The 18,276-nt window shown below is 36.3% G+C and overlaps 1 long non-coding RNA gene across 1 annotated transcript; it reads left to right on the top strand.

The window, feature by feature from the left end:
* Positions 1-4,924: 4,924 nt before the first annotated feature.
* Positions 4,925-8,711, top strand: LOC126824797 (uncharacterized). The gene is made up of 5 exons (XR_007681630.2): positions 4,925-5,008; positions 6,695-6,864; positions 7,097-7,211; positions 7,299-7,472; positions 8,434-8,711. It is a non-coding gene; the product is annotated as an uncharacterized LOC126824797 (long non-coding RNA).
* Positions 8,712-18,276: the final 9,565 nt, after the last annotated feature.

Below are 18,276 nucleotides of genomic sequence, written 5' to 3'. Positions count from 1 at the left end.
AAATATGGAGATTATAATGTAATTTAAACATCCCCGGCATCGATCTTGTTGATCCTGTGCCAGAGCTCCAAAGCATTGGCTTCACTTTCTGTTCTTTTTAATCATAATTAAACAGGGGAAAACCGTGTTGTTCCAAATGCGTGTTTGCAGCACATCAATAATACAAACTTGTTATTACATAAATTATAAACTAGGCTCTTCCAAACTAATGGTGTCTCTTAGTCTCTAGCCCGGGCCTGCTGATATCGAAACCAACTTTAAGATCTCCCCATTGTGGCAGAACAATGTCTTGGAAATATATAAGCCCATTTGTCCTTTGTGCTATTTACTTATCGCTCTTCCATTTTTCTGGGAATTAGCTAAGCGGAAGGATTTATCTTGTGACACACGATGGCTACAAGAAAAATGCTTTTGTTGAACCGAATATTTGATGTCACTGAACCTTTGGATTTTCAAAACACATACGTAATTAGAAAATGTATAAATCACAATAATCTTTATATAGTTTGTTTCATACCGTTCTCCATAATGACGTGTGTGAAAATCATAGTAACAATAATAGGATATGTAGGTGAATAGTTTATTTTCTGCTAAAGCATGTTAAATAGATAACAAGTTCAAGGTTTTAAATGTTTAAAGATAATATGCTCCCTTGAACAGGCGCGGATAAAGAGATGGTAATTGAGCAACATATTGTTATATTGTTCTCATCAATTTTTTCCATTTCAACATAAACTTTCAATATATCTATTTTACATTTATTTTCCGCCTTTAGGATTCTCTCAAACTATTCGTGACTGTCGGAAAAGTTGTGATTTTAAGTACGACACAAGAATGAATCATTATTTTAAGAAATATAACTTCACCTCGCTCCGCTGCCAATATATTACACAATATATATCATAGCACATTTTATGACGCAGAAAAGTAGAACGCTAAAGCCTATTTCATTTAATTTCATTTCTTTCATTCACAAACTACATGTTTTGTACATCATTCAATCACCACCAGGTCTATCTGGCAAATTATGGCCCGAATTCCCAAAAAAAACAAAACACGAAGCAATAGATAACAAAGGTCGGAATAAAGTAGTAAACAGAAGACCTTCAAAATCACTGGCTTACATTAGATAATATAAAAAGATTGACGTGAGTTTGTTTATCTTATATTTAGAACTTCATTTGAAAGGTAAAGCTAAATCTAAATCATTATAACAAACGTTATGATTTTCACGAAAACATCAATATTTAACCAAAGTTCATTGTATTCTTCTTTGAGGTGTTGAAATATTCTGATTTTCTTATTTTTATTATATAAATAATTTCAAAAAGGATCAAAGTATTTTTCTTACCCTTCAGCAATAATGGCGTCTATTGTGAACGTGCTGATGGTCGTCTGTTGCTTACAGGTTTCTCAGACGTCATCACTTTTAAATCTACCGTCCCTGTCTATCCCTGGTTTGAATAAAGGAACAGTTCACAGTCAGGATGAATATGTTTGGTTGGAACAAGATTGTATTTTTCTAGAGCCAGAAAACGTTACCGCTCCTTTTGAATCTTGGATTCTTAAACATAAATTTAACTATAGATACCAAAAATGTGGAAAAAATTGCACCACCCCACCACCCATAGGAATCAGAAGTGGTGTTCCTTTAGGAGGTAGGGGTTATTCCTATTTTATTTAATTATATGGCCTTGAGAAAACGGTGGTCATTCTCAATTTCCATTTAAAGGAGATGGCCTGCCTGTTTCTGTATGCAAACAAAAGTAGATAATGATGATAGCTATATACTTCGATGAACGTTTAGAAAAATTATAGAAAATGTTTAAACGTTGATTCTAGAAGCTTTCACCTTTATAATACAATAACGAATTATGATTTTGCCGAGCACTAATTATAAATTCACCACACAATGATTTTCTTTAACTTTGACGTTTCCGATCTCATGTTATCCATGGGATGTTTATTCCACAAAATTGCACAAAATGCATCTTTAAAATGCATGATCTCCGGATTTTTTTCTTGATTTGGATGGTATCGTTATCCCTATATCGTCACCACCATTATTAACAGCTCTCAATTTTATTCAAAAGGCAGTGAATCATTTTATCCATAAAGATAAATGAAACATTGCTATTGTGAAAAAATAATTACCGGTTACTTGTCGCATTAATTAAATTTACAGGTGTAACTACAGGAACGGTTGAATTAAGAGCAGATGGAAGTTTTCATGAATGGAATATAATGAATCTCTCACCAGCGGGCGGGGCGAAAATCCAAGTAAGTAGCAACATACAAATGATTAATACAGTTCACAATGACGCATAAAGTTGATAACAATATTTCGGTTACACGCACTTATTAATTATTGTAGATGCCTAATGATTGATCATTGCCGAATGCCATTTCGGATTTTCAGCGGGTGAGCTACATTCTCGTGTTGGGCAGTTTTTGAATTTAGCAAATCCAAATCTTCTGTTAGAAATGAATGTAAACAAAGAAGGCCAGATTCATAAAGCACGATCAGATGTCTAGATTACAACTAAAGCATACGTTCCTTCTTTCAGTATAAAAGATGTAGTGGAAATCAATGTCAGGAAAAATTACCAAATCAGCTAGTAGTAATCAGACAAGGTCTATATGTTAAGAGAGTCTATTATCTGCTTTAGAAATGGGGGATGAAACTTAAACTGGCTTAAAACACGCACATTGCTAATTACGATAACAATATTTTCAGGTTTTTGATGAAGCATTTCTTGGAATACGTACTACAAGTAAACCCTACCAGAACTCAAACAATTATGAACCCAGAAACCACAATGATGAGAAGAGTCAATCTTTTGTGTTAAGAACACATCCTCCCTCTGGTTTACCAGGTGTACAGAGTTTATCTTATACTGGTCTTTACCCAGCAGCCCATCTTACAGTTGAAGATACACGTCTACCAATAACTGTTAACGTCACTGCCATGTCAACATATTTTTTTAATGATCTCAACTCTTCAGCTTTTCCCGCCATATCTTTCATCTTTACTGCAACCAATCCGTCCTTGATCGACACAGTTGAGGCCTCCTTCATGTTTAATCTACCTTTTGGTATAGAAAAAATGACCAGCAGAGAATTTGCAATACAATCAGGAATTCAAAATGGCGGTCAGAGTAGAAGTATGATTAAAGAAGCGGCTTCAGATTTGGAGTGCTTTACGATGTGCAATCAGTTACCAGCTTGTTTAACATGGATCTATGATGATTCTAATTCGACCTGCACCACTTTAACTTCCATAAACTTGAATGGTTTTAATGTTTCTAAATCATCTGGTTTAAAAGGCACATGGAGTATCAGTCAATCAACTCAATTAAAATGTCTGACTTTAAACAGACCTGGCACAGCCCCACCTAGCGGCAATATATCACTATGTACTAATATGGAGCTTGATGGTGTGACATTTGGTGTTGCTGATGATATTGGTGATCTATGGAAAATGTTTTCTGGCAGTGGGCAATTTAATTTTTCCGGGAGTAACTCATACGGAGTCCATGGTGCTATTTCTGTTAAAATGACCCTTCCACCAGGTCAAGTGGTAAAATTGCCAATGACAATGTCCTGGTTTTATCCTAATAGAGATTTTGGTGATAAAGTCTTTGGAAATTGGTACCAACATCTGTTTTCTAGTAGTGAAGACGTAGCAGAGAAATTGTTAAATGGTGAAAATGCTAATCTTGCTGAACAGTCAGAATCTGCTACTAAGCTGCATCAAGCTTTTCTAGGTACTCATGATAATCCAAGCAGTGTTCCTGTTTGGTTAGCAGACTTATTAATCAACAGCTTAGGTCATATCAGGTAGATCCTAAAGATGTATTATTTTATGATTGGGTATGCAGTGGAATGTTTAAAGAGCTGATGCACATTACGGCTCTAGTTGCAATGTCTTGTATAGTTAAAGATTTTGATCGTGTTATGTTTCAATTTATCGCAGGTCTGCTTTCTGGGTGGCCGATGGAAGATGGCGACAATTTGAAGCTTTTGATTGCCCAAATGTTGGTAAGTAAAATGTTTTATTTATAGAGCAATTATATATAAAATGTTTTGTACGACTTCTCTGTCTCTTTTCTAAGATATTGTTTAATATTTGGCTTGTATAACTTGTGTACTACTTTTCTCATATATCTTTTAGATTCCGTTCATAATGATGGTGAACGTCATATTCCATATATCATGATATTTCCCGAATCGGTAAAAAATAAGATGATTGGATGGGCTAAATCGCAGCTGTCGAATGGTATGATACCAGAGGAGTTACAGGATATTAATTGTGAAGCTAAATCGATAAAACCAGCAATAGATTTGCCTGGTGGTAGAATTATGTCAGACGTTTCTTCGATGTTCATAGTTTATTTACTGGAACTTTACAAGTGAGTTAGGTTTTAGGACACCTCCAAATAAAAAATATCCCCCACTTGAGTACAGACTGCAGAATTGTTAGGAGACCACATGGTCACAGGAAGAAAATTGAGGAAGGGAGGCTGATCATACATAAATGTGTCCGATAGTTACATATCTAAGCAAGAACAGCACATTGGTTATGGTCTGGATAGGGTAATTAATGTCTAATTAATAATTTAGATAACATTTCAGGCCTAAAAAAAAGACCTGCAATAGACAGATTTAGCTCTTGCATAATGTATGTTTAACAGAACTATAACATTTTATCCATATTAACTCATGCAAGAAATTGAAAAAAGCTCTTGTATTCTAATGCAGTCACGAGCTGTGTTTTTGTTGTTAACTTTCAGGTGGGGAAACGAACAAGGGTTTGCTTCATCGCTGTGGCCAGTTGCTAAAAAAGCTGCCGAATGGCATATGATGTCTGCAGACAAATATGGGACACTATATCGTATTCAAAATACGTATGATAATATTGGCCTTAATAACTATGATGTAGCCACATACAACGCTGCTTTTCATCTTTTGGCCATGAAAGCAGCCGAGCAGTTAGCAAGTGCGATGGGTAAGTGGAATACAGTAGTGATATAGCCGAGATAAAACATTACCGAGCTTACTGTAGTTCATGAATGTGGTTCGACCATCGGGTCGTGTCTCTTTTAAGCATATCACTCATATTAAGAACACTAACATGTGTGATGGGTGAGTGGAATTCATACCTAAAATTAAAATAACGCCAGAATACAGCAGCGGTGTAGACTGAGCCGCGACAAAACATTTCCTTCTCGTTTTTTTAAATTGTTGGTGAGAGAAAAGCTCGTACAGTTTGTAATACCCCCGTCAGACTGGGGTGGCGTCCTTACTGCGACGCTACGGCGACGGAAAATGGTCGCAGAGCGCGCCAAGATCGCCATAATCGCGGTAAACGCGTGGTGGAAACGCCAGATATCGTGCTGTGGTCTCCATGGTCGTGAATGATTGCCTAGTCACCACGTTTGTTTTAAGCATGTTCAAAACAAACGCCAAGGCTTTGCGATCTAACCTGGAAACTTGTAAGGCCCCAGTCAGACCGGGGTGGCGTCCTTACTGCGCTGCAGCGACCGTACGGCAACCAGAAAATGCACAAAGTCGACGGCAAACGTGAACACAACGTACAAAAATGTCCCAAAATATTACAAACTTGAAAAAAAAATTGCCTTTTCACATCTTTCCAGGGCAGATCGCAGAACCTTGGCGTTTGTTTTGAACATGCTCAAAACAAACGCCGTGATTCGGCGATCATTTGCGACCATCGAGACCACAGCGCGATATCTGGCGTTTCCACTACGCTTTAACCACGCTTATGGCGATCTTGACGCGCTCTGGGGCCATTTTCCGTCTCCGTAGCAGCGCAGTAAAGGCGCCACCCTGATCTGACGGGGTAAAAAGCGAGACTTTCTTCAAGTTTGTAATTTTTTGTGGACAATTTCTCGCCGTGTGTTTAAGTTTGCATTTTCTAGTCGCTGTACGGTCGCAGCAGCGCAGTAAGGACGCCACCCGGTCTGGCGGGGGCATTATGGTTGACGAATCGGATTCGAACAGGACTTTATTCGTCAGTTTAGAATATATTTTGACGTAAAGATATATGTGGTATAGATTCGTGAAACCCGCTTTCCACATAAATCAAAATTCAACAGACACGTGTTGTCAGTAATTGGCTGTTAATCGAAACGTTTGGTGTTCTGTTCGGTGTTCTGTCAATGACTATATTTACAATTAACTAAAAAAAAATAAAAAAATAAGATTCCAGTAGTTGGATTCGTGTCGCGAGATTCGGATATTCATAATGTCGGAAGTTTTAACACTATCACCGATAACATTTTAATAAAAGGAATACCTGGCGACTAAATTTGATTTCAACGATTAAAGACAGAGTAGACTGAAATGCAGAATACAAGACTATTTATTATTACCTTGTGTAACCACGTGCGTTGATGTCGATATTGATTCAGTACGACTACGGATGGAAAGTTAGCAATTTGCGATATGCTTAATAAAGAAGTATAACTTTGTAACAAATCGACAAATTTATAATTACAAAAATAGGCACTGACCAACAATAAATGAGGTCAAAAGAAATCCAACTGAAATGCTAAACAAAGTAATTTCTTTTGATCAACTCGTTTACTGGCTAAAATACCGATGCATTAATGATCATGGGCGATTAAAATTCGTCATTAATTAATAAGATCCTAAATGATTTGTGATTCAGGTGATACAGATTTTGCCAATAAATCAAGAAAGGCGTTTGAAGTTGGACAAATGGCTTTAGATAAATATTTATGGAACAATACGATGGGATATTATAATTCTTATACACCACATATAAACATGACTCAACCTAATCCAGGTGCTATTATGACTGATTGTTTTTATTCTCAGGTATTTTTTATTTATTTTACAGATTGTGCTTAACTGATTACCCTCATATACATTCTAATGAATTATGACTATCGTTATGATTAGTGTAGATAGAAGAGTTGACTTATTCTTTCTAGAACACCTGATACTATTGGTCACTGGACTTTCGGTTTATTCTAGTGTAGTTCAGTGTTTGGCTTTTGGAGTGGTGGGTTGACTCCGTCTATTAATACTATACTTTATGTGATTCCAGGTCTTGGCTCACTCAGCTGGTCTTGGTGATCTAGTTGACAGAGGGAGATTATCCTCTCACTTGAACGCAGAGTTATCACACAACGATTCTCCGTATGGTATGATAGTTCAAACTGGTACGTAATAATAATCTTTGATAACCTTCAAATCGATGGTATTTGCTAACAAAACGCCGTCTATGTTTGTTATTTCTGTGTTTTTAGGGCGATATCCATATCCCGGGGCATCGCAGGATAATGCGGTATGGATGATGGGCAATCCTAACTGGGCCTCCACGCAACTTCGTCTTGGACTTGATCCAGAAGAAGCTCTGAATGTAGCCAAGAAAAGCCTTGATAGATACCGTACTGTTCTTAACGATCTCTGGAACGTGGCTGGTAGGATATTAATTTTATGTATTAAAGGAACATAAGACAAAGTTAATTATTAGAGGCTTTTCCCAAATATAAATATAAAAATATTAAAGGAGGTAAATCTCTATTCTTTGCCAACTAGAAATGGGCACAAATGGGTCGTAACGCATATAATAATGTAATATGAATGTATATACATGTAAATTGATTTACACTCAATTGTTTCTAATTTAACCTTAATTTTTAATCAGTTATGTTCGGCGAAATACGCGAAGAGTCCAAATTGAATGGCAGTCTTTGGCGTCTGGTTATTCCAGTCACCACTGGTAGTATTCTCCTGTGGGATATGTTTAGCCTCGTTCATCGACTAGCTTCATTTAATGGCGCTCGAAAGCATTATGACAGGCGATTCGTACGCCAATCTTAAAGAATAGTGGATATCAGGAGCCCATCTTTTCACGGTAACACAACATCAATGTCAATTTAAATTGAACAATAAGTCGTATTTGCAATGTCGAAGACTGTGGATGATATTGAGTTAGCGACTTGCCTCCTTAAATAGCAGACATCCTTATGGTTGGAGATATAATCGTTTGTCTGGCATATAAATAGCACCAGAGCAATGAGTCATTGAAAAAACGAATTCCAATTAGTAGCCATACAAACGTGTGTGCATTTTGAAATGACCTGTGTTCAAACAGTTGAAAGGCTTTCGCTATTAGCAGTGTCAACGCAATTGCGTCACTTCCGGGACCAGCTAAAACTAGCTCCATTATTAATAAAATTTGATTGTCTCAACAAATTTTCAGATTATTGAGCTCGAATCACCTGTTCAATTATGACTTACTTATATTCCCAAAGCATCGGGCTACGTCGATACATGGGGCTAATATCTCATACTGTCCCAGGTAACCTATACTTTCAGGCAAATAAAAAAATCTAGCATTTTTTTTATTTTTTTTTGTGTGTGATTATTTATAATTAGGTCTCTCTGGTGGAATTGGTTATGGCGTTGGTGGTCAACCATTGATGATAAGTCACTATGGTTACTATATGTCATCGTGGCATATATTGTTGGCTTTATCTGGACAGGAAGCTGATCTACCATCCGGGGTATTGACCTTTGAACCTAAAATACCAGCTCCATTTAATTATCCAGTGATGTTACCAGGTGTAATCGGCACTATATCATCTAGTGTCAGTGATACAAACGTAACGTCATATAAACTAACTCTGATGTTTGGTCAATTAAATTTAAAACATCTGGGTGTCAACAACACATTCTTTCAAGGTAACGTGTCCGTTAAAGCCGGAGAAAGTGTTCAGTGGAATTGAAAAATAAAAGTGTACAATACCATTTTCTGAGTTCTCATTTTAATGTGCATTTCGATCATTGTAGTTGAATTTTTGCGGTTGATCATCGTGGCCATTTCGATCATAATAGGACACTCCTCTCGACCCATGTCTAACAATTACAGGACGCCTCTTCAAGTAACGTAATCTGTTCGTCAGAGTTTATCATTTTAATGTACATTTCGATCATTGTAGTTACACAATGGAACACATGTTTTGATCCATCCCTGATAGGCGTACAGTTGCAAATGATCATGGTGGTCATACAGAACACCTTAGCTTGTCATGGATAGATAGTTCGCTATTAGAGCATTATGTTTTCCAGATTTTGTCATCCTCATCAGTGTAATGCGTTTAGTTAATTGTGATTCGAATTAACTGTAGACGGTTGGTTGAAATTTGAAATTAACAGATATAAATAGCTCAAACCAACATTCTGGGTTAAGTGACCATAAAATATCCAGACAACAGCAAAGTTGGATCAATATATGCTTCAGCTATATTGTCACAAAGTGACCTCAGGTTCTTTAACTTAATTGCCCCCTTTTCCAAATTTCCAACAAACAACAGAACTAATTAATTTATTTTAAATATGTATATTGTACAATCAATTTACATATACAATTTAAGAGGTTTTTACAAAATTAAATGCTTTAAAGTTACAGTTCATTCCGGCATTTAGTACTCTGTTGCTTTAATTCAATCAATCCTCCTGATTAGCATTCAGATTAATTCTCCGTCTTAATTCCACCATCCCAATCGCGTAAGTTGTTTTTTTAAAACATTTTAAACCCGAACACAAATTCTCGGAAAACACAAAACCTTCACATGTCACAGATCTATTTCCCGGATTCACCTAGACTCCCTAATTGTATTAAAATTTCACCAAGATTGAAATGTACTTCACCAAGACTACATGCGTACGATTCACAAAGTTCACCAAGATTAAACTACAATATGATTCACAAGGTTACCCCTGGGTTGAAATATGATTTATATCGATCACCTAGACATTACCGGTTAAATGTTATTTCATCAAGGAACGGATTCTTCACATTTAAATACATCGTATTTAATTACCAGGTTCTAAGCATCTAAAGCCAGTCATTGGTGTTACTGTAGATATTGAAAAACAGTCATGTCTGATACTTTAAAATCTCTCTGATCTAAGTAGAGAAAACAGCCATGTCTATCCTGTAACTTATTTTAAACCTCTCTGACAAACTTTTCTAATTCCTACACCAAGAAACTTTTAGTCACTCAAACATCCAATCAGAACTATGCACCACCTGCACATGCATCACAATCCAGACACATTCATTACTTTACACCCTCATTACCTAACTTGCTCAGACATACCAACAATCGTTCTGTAAAAACAACGCATATACATTGAAAATAATTAAACTTTATTAACCAAAACCTGTACAACCCTTAATAAATGTCTTTAAAAGAAATAAATATTCCCTTTAGCCATGTACCAAATTAATTAGGTACCCTAAATCACAGAAATAAACCATGTCACAATTATATATAGCAAATTAACATACCAATTGTGACATATATACACTGTACATCACTGGAGCTAAGAAAAAGGGGTCACATAAAACACTCAGTAAACCCCCCACCCCCACCATCATACTGATTTCGTATAAATCGACTGATCACTGGAACAATGAAAAGGAGTCGTATTAAACCATCATTAAGAACCCTACGTTGGTTTCTCATAAATCAAGGCATTGAATTTAAAATTTCTGTTACCAGCTACTTTTTAATTATCAAACGCCAAAATATATTCAAAATCTACTTACTCCATTATATGTGTAAGACATTAAGATCACAGTACATGCCATTATTTATTAATATATGAAATTCTGTACTGTAGACATCTTCAAGTCAAATATAAAGGTACAAATCTATATTTCAAGAATAAAAATAAATGAATCCACATAAACATAATAGCGGGTAAGGAACTTTGTCTGAAGTGTTGTTTGTGCTATTCAAATTCTGTGTAGATTGGTTCGTTGGTTGATTGATGGATTGTGAAATCGGTGGTTTTGCGATCTGAACAAAAAACACAAACAACATATCAAACTTTAAAGAGCAAAACAGTAATATTAGGTAAGTTCATTATACAGAAAAAAAACAGCAAATTGGTACGGTTATATTTATTGAATTTAATATAGCGCTCATCATTACATCATTCATGCAATCAATGGCCCTGTACATCAACAATATATACTATATATATATTATACTCTTAAAAAAGTAATGGATATTCAGAAACAGTACAAAACTGCGGAAATGCACTGCTGTTTTATTAGAGGTAGCCAGTGTATGTTAATAACAGGCCAATTTCACTGGCAAAGAGATACACTGTCAAAAGTGAAAATGGACGTTTTTGATTTTTGTCTTAATAATGAGTAATTGCTCCACCAATTCTCGGACATTCAGCAATTCGACGTGGCATGCTCCTAATTAACCGTCCAATCACGATTTGGAGCAATCTGACCCACTCTTCATGCAGTGCCACGGCCAATTCTTGCAGTGTTGTCGGTTGACGTTGACGTCGACGAACACGTCGCCCGATCATGTGGTCACGGTAGTACACACCAGTGACCCTTCCTTGAACAATATGCAAGTCCGTTCTGTCAGTCATAGTGATTCCTCCCCACTCCATAACAGACCCACGCTCGAATCTATCATGCTGTCTGACGTTAACGCAGGCCCGTAACAGCCCCCCCCCCCCCGGAAAAGATTTTCGACCATAAAAAAATAGATATACATTGTCCGTCAATATTACAGCACCCCCGAAAAAACTTCCCGCCCCCTCGTTGATCTGAACTAGTTACGGCCCTGCGTTAACGTTAGCATGACGCTCATTTACTCACCTCCAAACGCGAGCACGCCTATCGGTGAAATCCAGAATAAATCTGGACTCATCTGAGAACATTACACGCGCCCATCGACGATTACCCCAATCTTTACACTGTCTACACCATTGACGCCTGTTTGCCATGTACTGCCGAGTTAATAGAGGCACAACACGCGGTCGTCGCATGCAAATGATTTCTAATCGTATGGGTGTAACTCGAATTTCTGTAACTTGGTACGAGTTTACAGAAAGCTGATTGTACGAATATATCGATCCTGGGCTTGTGTAGTGGCTCTAGGACGACCTGAACGAGGTCTATCATCAGCATTGTGTGTTTGTTGGTACCGTTTCCACAGTCTGCTGATCTCAGACTGTGACACATTAAGCATGTTGGCTACTGCTCGCTGTGTAGAACCCATTTGAAGCATGCCAATAGCACGTAGACGTTCATTGCAAATTAAACGTAACACACTAAAGCAAAAATCGTATGCACGAACCGATAGAAAAGCATTGGTATAAATGTAGTTGTGTGAGAGCGTCTTGTGAACTGCAGAATTTTGATTGTCGAAGAATCAATTTAGCAGTGAGGTTTTGCATTGGTTGAAGAGGGGCTAATGTGACTTTTGGCAAATTCACAAAATATGAGAGAATTGTTTAACTTTAAAAAGTCCAAACCGACAATATACAGAAATAAAATATATAAATATAAATCATTTGATTAATTTGTCTCTTTAACGTAGTGACCATTTTAATTTTGGTCTGGTTATGTTCAATTTAAAAAGTTAATAGGGCATTTGGACTTCCCCATTTAAAAGACATTGCTTAAAACCCTTAAACTTTTACAGGCAAATACAAATTTCACATCATAGAACTTGCATTTATTGTTTATAATGATTTGTTTTATTGTAAATGTGTAAATGCCACAGAACATAATATAAAACAGCCCAAGGTTTAAGTTTGTCTTAGACTGTTCCACATTGTAGCTAGTATTCCGACCTTGAATTAAGTGTTGCCCTTCATATTGGCATGTGTGTGAATACCCACATTTTTTTTATTAAAGCACCTATTTAAAGACAGATAACAAGTTCAATAAAAAAAATGCCAGTAGCCCGAAAACTTTTTAAAGATATGTTCCCTTGAACAGGCGCAGATAAAGAGGTGGGGAATATATATCATTATATTGTTATCACCAATTGTTGTTTTTCAATTTTATATAAACTACCAATAATACTTCATTTAATACTACACATTCTCAAACTATTCTTGACTCTCAGAAAAGTGTTGTTGTTAGTTTAAAAAGCAAGACCCATGAAAGACTCTGGATGTGTTATCTTTATTACATTTTCGGTAATACATATAGACACAAAATATAGTCATATGTAGCTTCATAGTCAGTTATATACGGTACTTGACTCTCAGAAAAGTGTTGTTGTTAGTTTAAAAAGCAAGACCCATGAAAGACTCTGGATGTGTTATCTTTATTACATTTTCGGTAATACATATAGACACAAAATATAGTCATATGTAGCTTCATAGTCAGTTATATACGGTACTAGCTTTGGACACAGGTATTCTGCATTTTTTTTTACTGCTTAGCTACCAATCTATTACATAAGGTGGCCACGAAAAGCGTGGAAATATACAGATACAGTCCCTAAAAGGTATCTGGTAAACAGCTGAGGAAAAGATTATTTTGAAGTGGCTCTCGAAAGATATTGTTGAATCGGTGATAGCACCGGTTTGCGCTTGCCTTGTTAATTGGTTGAAAAAACTCCCCAGCAATAGAAAGGATACTCTATTGATTTTGTGGACATGTTGCTTGATCTTGTGTGGATTTAACTTTAGTTGTGAATTCATCTGAACAGTTCTCAACATCCTGTACAGTTGCTGTTTCTGACGAATGATAAAAACTCATGTATAAATGTGTATCATCTGCTAAGAAACGAACACTCACAATATTGCATTAAATGGCTTCGTGAATATTATAAATAAGACAGGCCCCATGACTAATCCTTGAGGAACTCCGCAAAGCATTGAAAAAATAGTTCCGTTAATGTGCCAACATATACGACTCAAATAAGAAATCAGAAACTTTTTAATGTGCCAAATTGTACTTTTTAGTCGATTTTTGTCGTGGTTCTTTTCTCGGAAAATAACTAAAAGGTCCCAAACATTTCTCGGACAAATCACTAGAAAAAGTCGAAATCAATTCCCGGAAAACTCACTAGAAAACGTCAAAAACATTTCTTTGGAGAAAACAAGAAAACGTCATAGCTGTGAATTTAGGCTCGGGCCTGCAAAGATTGTGAGAAAATTGCTATATTTTCGTTAGGTGATCTACATACAAATATAACCAAAGGATACTGTTTTATCCTGGGCCCGATTCCTAGAAAATTCTTAAGCACGTTCGTGTGCTTAGATTATAAGTAGACTTTGCATTTAAGTAAACTTATCTTATTTTGTGTTCCCAGAAAATTCTTAAGAATGTTCTTGTGCTTAGATTTTAAGTAGAAGCACGTTATTATGTGTTCCAAGAAAAAACTTAAGCACAACTTCGTTCTTAAACATTGTCATCTAAGCACAAGTCCCAAGCAAGGTATATACGGTTTGCTTACCAACCTTAAGCCTGTTTCTGCTTCAAAAAATATGGCTGACCGCAGAGTTATTCGACCGCATTTCCTATATCTTTTGGTGTCAAAAAGACAATTGAAAGACAAGAGAAAATCCTTTAGAAACATAATCTCGAAGAATTCTATAGAAAATTTCGCTTCTAGAACCCTGAAACCATTTTATTTATTTACGAATTAGTAAACAACACAAACAGGCGCTCTCGCAATTATTCCGTCTGTTTGCATGTGCTTGCTGTTTTTGTTTTTTTTTTAGCTTGTGGCACATTTTATGTGTATGGGGGACATGTCGAATGCATCTAAATCGACTATTTGCTGGGAAGTTAATGCCATTGATCTATTTATAATTCTATGCAGCTGACCAATTCGCATACCAAAATTGTTTAATGATGTTAAAAAGCATCGTAGTCTCAGTTTATAAGTCACAATTTGCTTAGACTCGTACTTGACTTGTGCTTACGTAAGAACGGTCTTGAGAATTTTCTAGGGACGGTATTTTATAAAGTTTCTTACGTAAGCAAAAGTGAAGCATGACTTTGTGCTTATTTTTAAGAATTTTCTAGGAACCGGGCCCTGGTCTTACTACACCGCCCATTAGGTGTGGGCTTCAAATGTCCTTGAAAACTTATTCTATGTTTTATGAACAAAGGCCCTACACCATTCAATAATTATCCGGACTGCCTGACAAATATTGGCCCAGTTTCTACCAAAGCACGAAAAATTAGATAACAAAGTCAAGTTAGAAAAACAAAAAACGTTCAGAATGGTTGCCTAGTCAACCGTTGGTTCACATTATATACTATAAAAAGATTTACGGCAGTTTTCTTATCTTAGATTTTAAACTACATTTGAAAAGCACACAAGTAAGATAAAAAAAATAACAAATTTGGTCGTAAAGCTAAATCAAAACCTAATATTTTGTCAAATTGTCGTGGTTTTCTGCTTTGAGGTTTTGAAATTTTCTTGTATAGGTAATTACAAAAAGAATCAGGTATTTCTCTTACTTTTCAGCAATAATGGCGTTTACCGTGAACGTGCTGATGGTCGTCTGTTGCTTACAGGTTTCTCAGACGTCATCATTTTTAAATCTACCGTCCCTGTCTATCCCTGGTTTGAATAAAGGAACAGTTCACAGTCAGGATGAATATGTTTGGGAGGAACAAAATTGTGGATATCTAGAACCCGAAAACATCACTGCCCCATTTGAGGCTTGGACTCTTGAACATAAATTTAACTATAGATATAAAAAATGTGGAGACAATTGCACCACACCACCACCCATAGGAATCAGAAGTGCTGTACCGTTAGGAGGTAGGGGCTATTCATATTAGTTGGTGAACTTGCCTTTTTAATATATTCTGGTGGCCATTTCAATTACCACGTAATGGATATGGCCCGCCTGTTTTGTTTTTTTTTTAATAAAAGATAAATGATGCCCACAGATACTATTGTATTAGTACTCGCCGGTAAAGAGTGCCCTTAATTACAGAACGCGTACGTCATCCCCATAATAGCATATTTTTCAGAATGGCGTCCTCAAGCTTTTTTTTTTTTATTACTATTATTATTATGAAGTAAATTCGCCAAATTATGTGTTAGACGTGTATCTACTTTGTTTGTTTACAAGCGAAGGATTGGCTTTCCTATACAAGTGGCTGCTTGTCCACTAAAAATTCAGTAAGAACAATCTTAGTGAAAAATTTCAAAGTGCACATAGATTTGGGAACAGTAACATAACAGCTTTATTGTATGTGTGCATAATGATGTTATCTTAAATCACGACAACAAAACATCTTGCTGCCTTTGACACTATAGAACATACCCTTATTGACCCGGGCCCTGTTTCACAAAAACTTAAATCTCCTTAAAATCGTCTTAAACTAAAATTCCATCCTAACTTAAGATAGATGTGTTTCACAAAACGATTTTAAGCATTTTAGATAAAATCCACTAAAATAATATTGTAAGTTAAAATTGTATCTTAACTTAAAATAGTGGTGTTTCACAAAGCTATTTTAGGGACAATTTTAACTAAAATCAATTTTAACTTAGGATAGCCGTCACCCTCTCCTAACTTAAAATCACGACATTAACAAACATTGATTAGAGCTATGTTGTGAGATCTATTGCGACATATGGATATATTTGGAATAATGATAATATTGCCAATGGCCGGGATTGTATAATTTAAACTATCATTCACAAAAATAATTTTCATTCATTTTTTTTTTCATTGCATGGGAAATATAGCTGCGGCCCACCCGTTTATTTCATTCCTGACTAAAACATAAATAATTTTTTTTTTGAATAATTCGCTTGGACGTGCAACTTTACTCATTGTCACGTACAACCGGGGAATCGAAACTCCGTCAGTCCTATAATATTTATGGCTTTGGGGTTATGATGATTTATATAGGAGCCAAGGGTATTTTATATTGGGGAAAAAATCATTTTAATTTAGTAAGATAGATAGGCATTATCCAATAAGGAGTGTGGCACTTTGGCATTTTCAAATTATTTTTGAAAGGGTCCATGGGACTGACATTTCAAATCTAGGCATCGCCGGAACATTGCTTATTTCGTGTATTAGTTTAAAATGAAATGAAATGAAATGGGGTTTAACGTCCTACTTTTCTGCTCCTAACCTGGGCTAATGAAGACGGGCATACGCCATACAGTGTGCTATGAGTGAAATTTTGCCCGGGCAGCGGCGCTACGGCCTACTCTTATATCGAATTCCATCTGCCAAGGGATCTTTTACGTGCACGCCAATGTGTACAAGGGACCTCGGTTTTTCGTCCCATCCGAACGACTAGACAGCTGTCCTTGTCAGGCCATCCATCCTGCATCACTGACAAGGGGAAACCACGCCGGAAAGTATTAGTTTAAAAGTTCTTAAATACTTTTAAAAATCGACAATAGTTTAGTCTAGATTAATCGTTTGAGTCAGAAATATCATATGTTTGTGACAATTTCTCAATAGTTTTTGTTATCCAAAATACCATAAAACTACGAAATTCAAGCGATTTAGTTTATCGATACGCATTATTTCCATTGAAGCCTGCGAGTAAATCAAATGCCAAGGTCGCGAAAGCGACATGTAAGTTCAAGGCCAACCAACTGATACATTTCAAAGCAAAAAACACGCAATAAACTTATTTATTTCATCTCTCTACGACTGATTGACCATGTGCAGACATTGTTACAACGTATGAAACCCTCCTCATTGGTATTGTAATGGTTAGTTCAACCTGGCAACAGTTTTCAGTTCCGAAGCGTGTACGCTCACACCCTATGTGCCCTCACCGGAATTGTGCACTGCGCGAGCGCAAGCAATTTTAACTAAAATCTATTAAAATTGCATTTTAAGTTACAATCGATCTTCGTGAAACGCATAAAATTTAAAATTTCAGTTTGATTTTAGTTAAAATCTATTTTAGTGATTTTAGTTTAAGTTTTTGTGAAACAGGGCCCTGTGCTAGAATCTTGGAATGGTTTAGTCGAACCCAGTCAGTAGTCATTAGCAACTACCAAACTTCCTTGACTCTGTGTTTAGCCTGGTGCTGTTTACCGTACAAAATACAGTCATTTGCCAAAACACGACATTGGCCTTCATCGGTATGCAGACGACAAGTAGCTCAACGATCCTATTATTCTCCAGCGTAAACGAGACATTTAGCAATAAAATTGTTTAACACAGCCGTGAATTATTTCATTGTTTGCCCTATTTTCCACTACATGTCTTATGATAAAATAAAACATGTCACTTGTCAAATTTACAGGTGTAACAACGGGAAGTGTTGAATTAAGAGCTGATGGAAGTTTTCATGAATGGACTATAATGAATCTATCACCTGTGGGCGGAGCGAAAATCCAAGTAAGTCCATCTAGTTAATAAATGAAGATCTCTAATCATTGACCATTCCCGAACGTTTTTATGATTTTCTAGCATGTGAACAAAGAGATGACAATC

The sequence above is a fragment of the Patella vulgata genome, chromosome 6, assembly GCF_932274485.2.
Source record: "Patella vulgata chromosome 6, xgPatVulg1.2, whole genome shotgun sequence".
NCBI lineage: Eukaryota > Metazoa > Mollusca > Gastropoda > Patellidae > Patella > Patella vulgata.
Note: the sequence above shows the minus strand (reverse complement) of the source record. Positions and strands in the feature narration are given on the sequence as shown.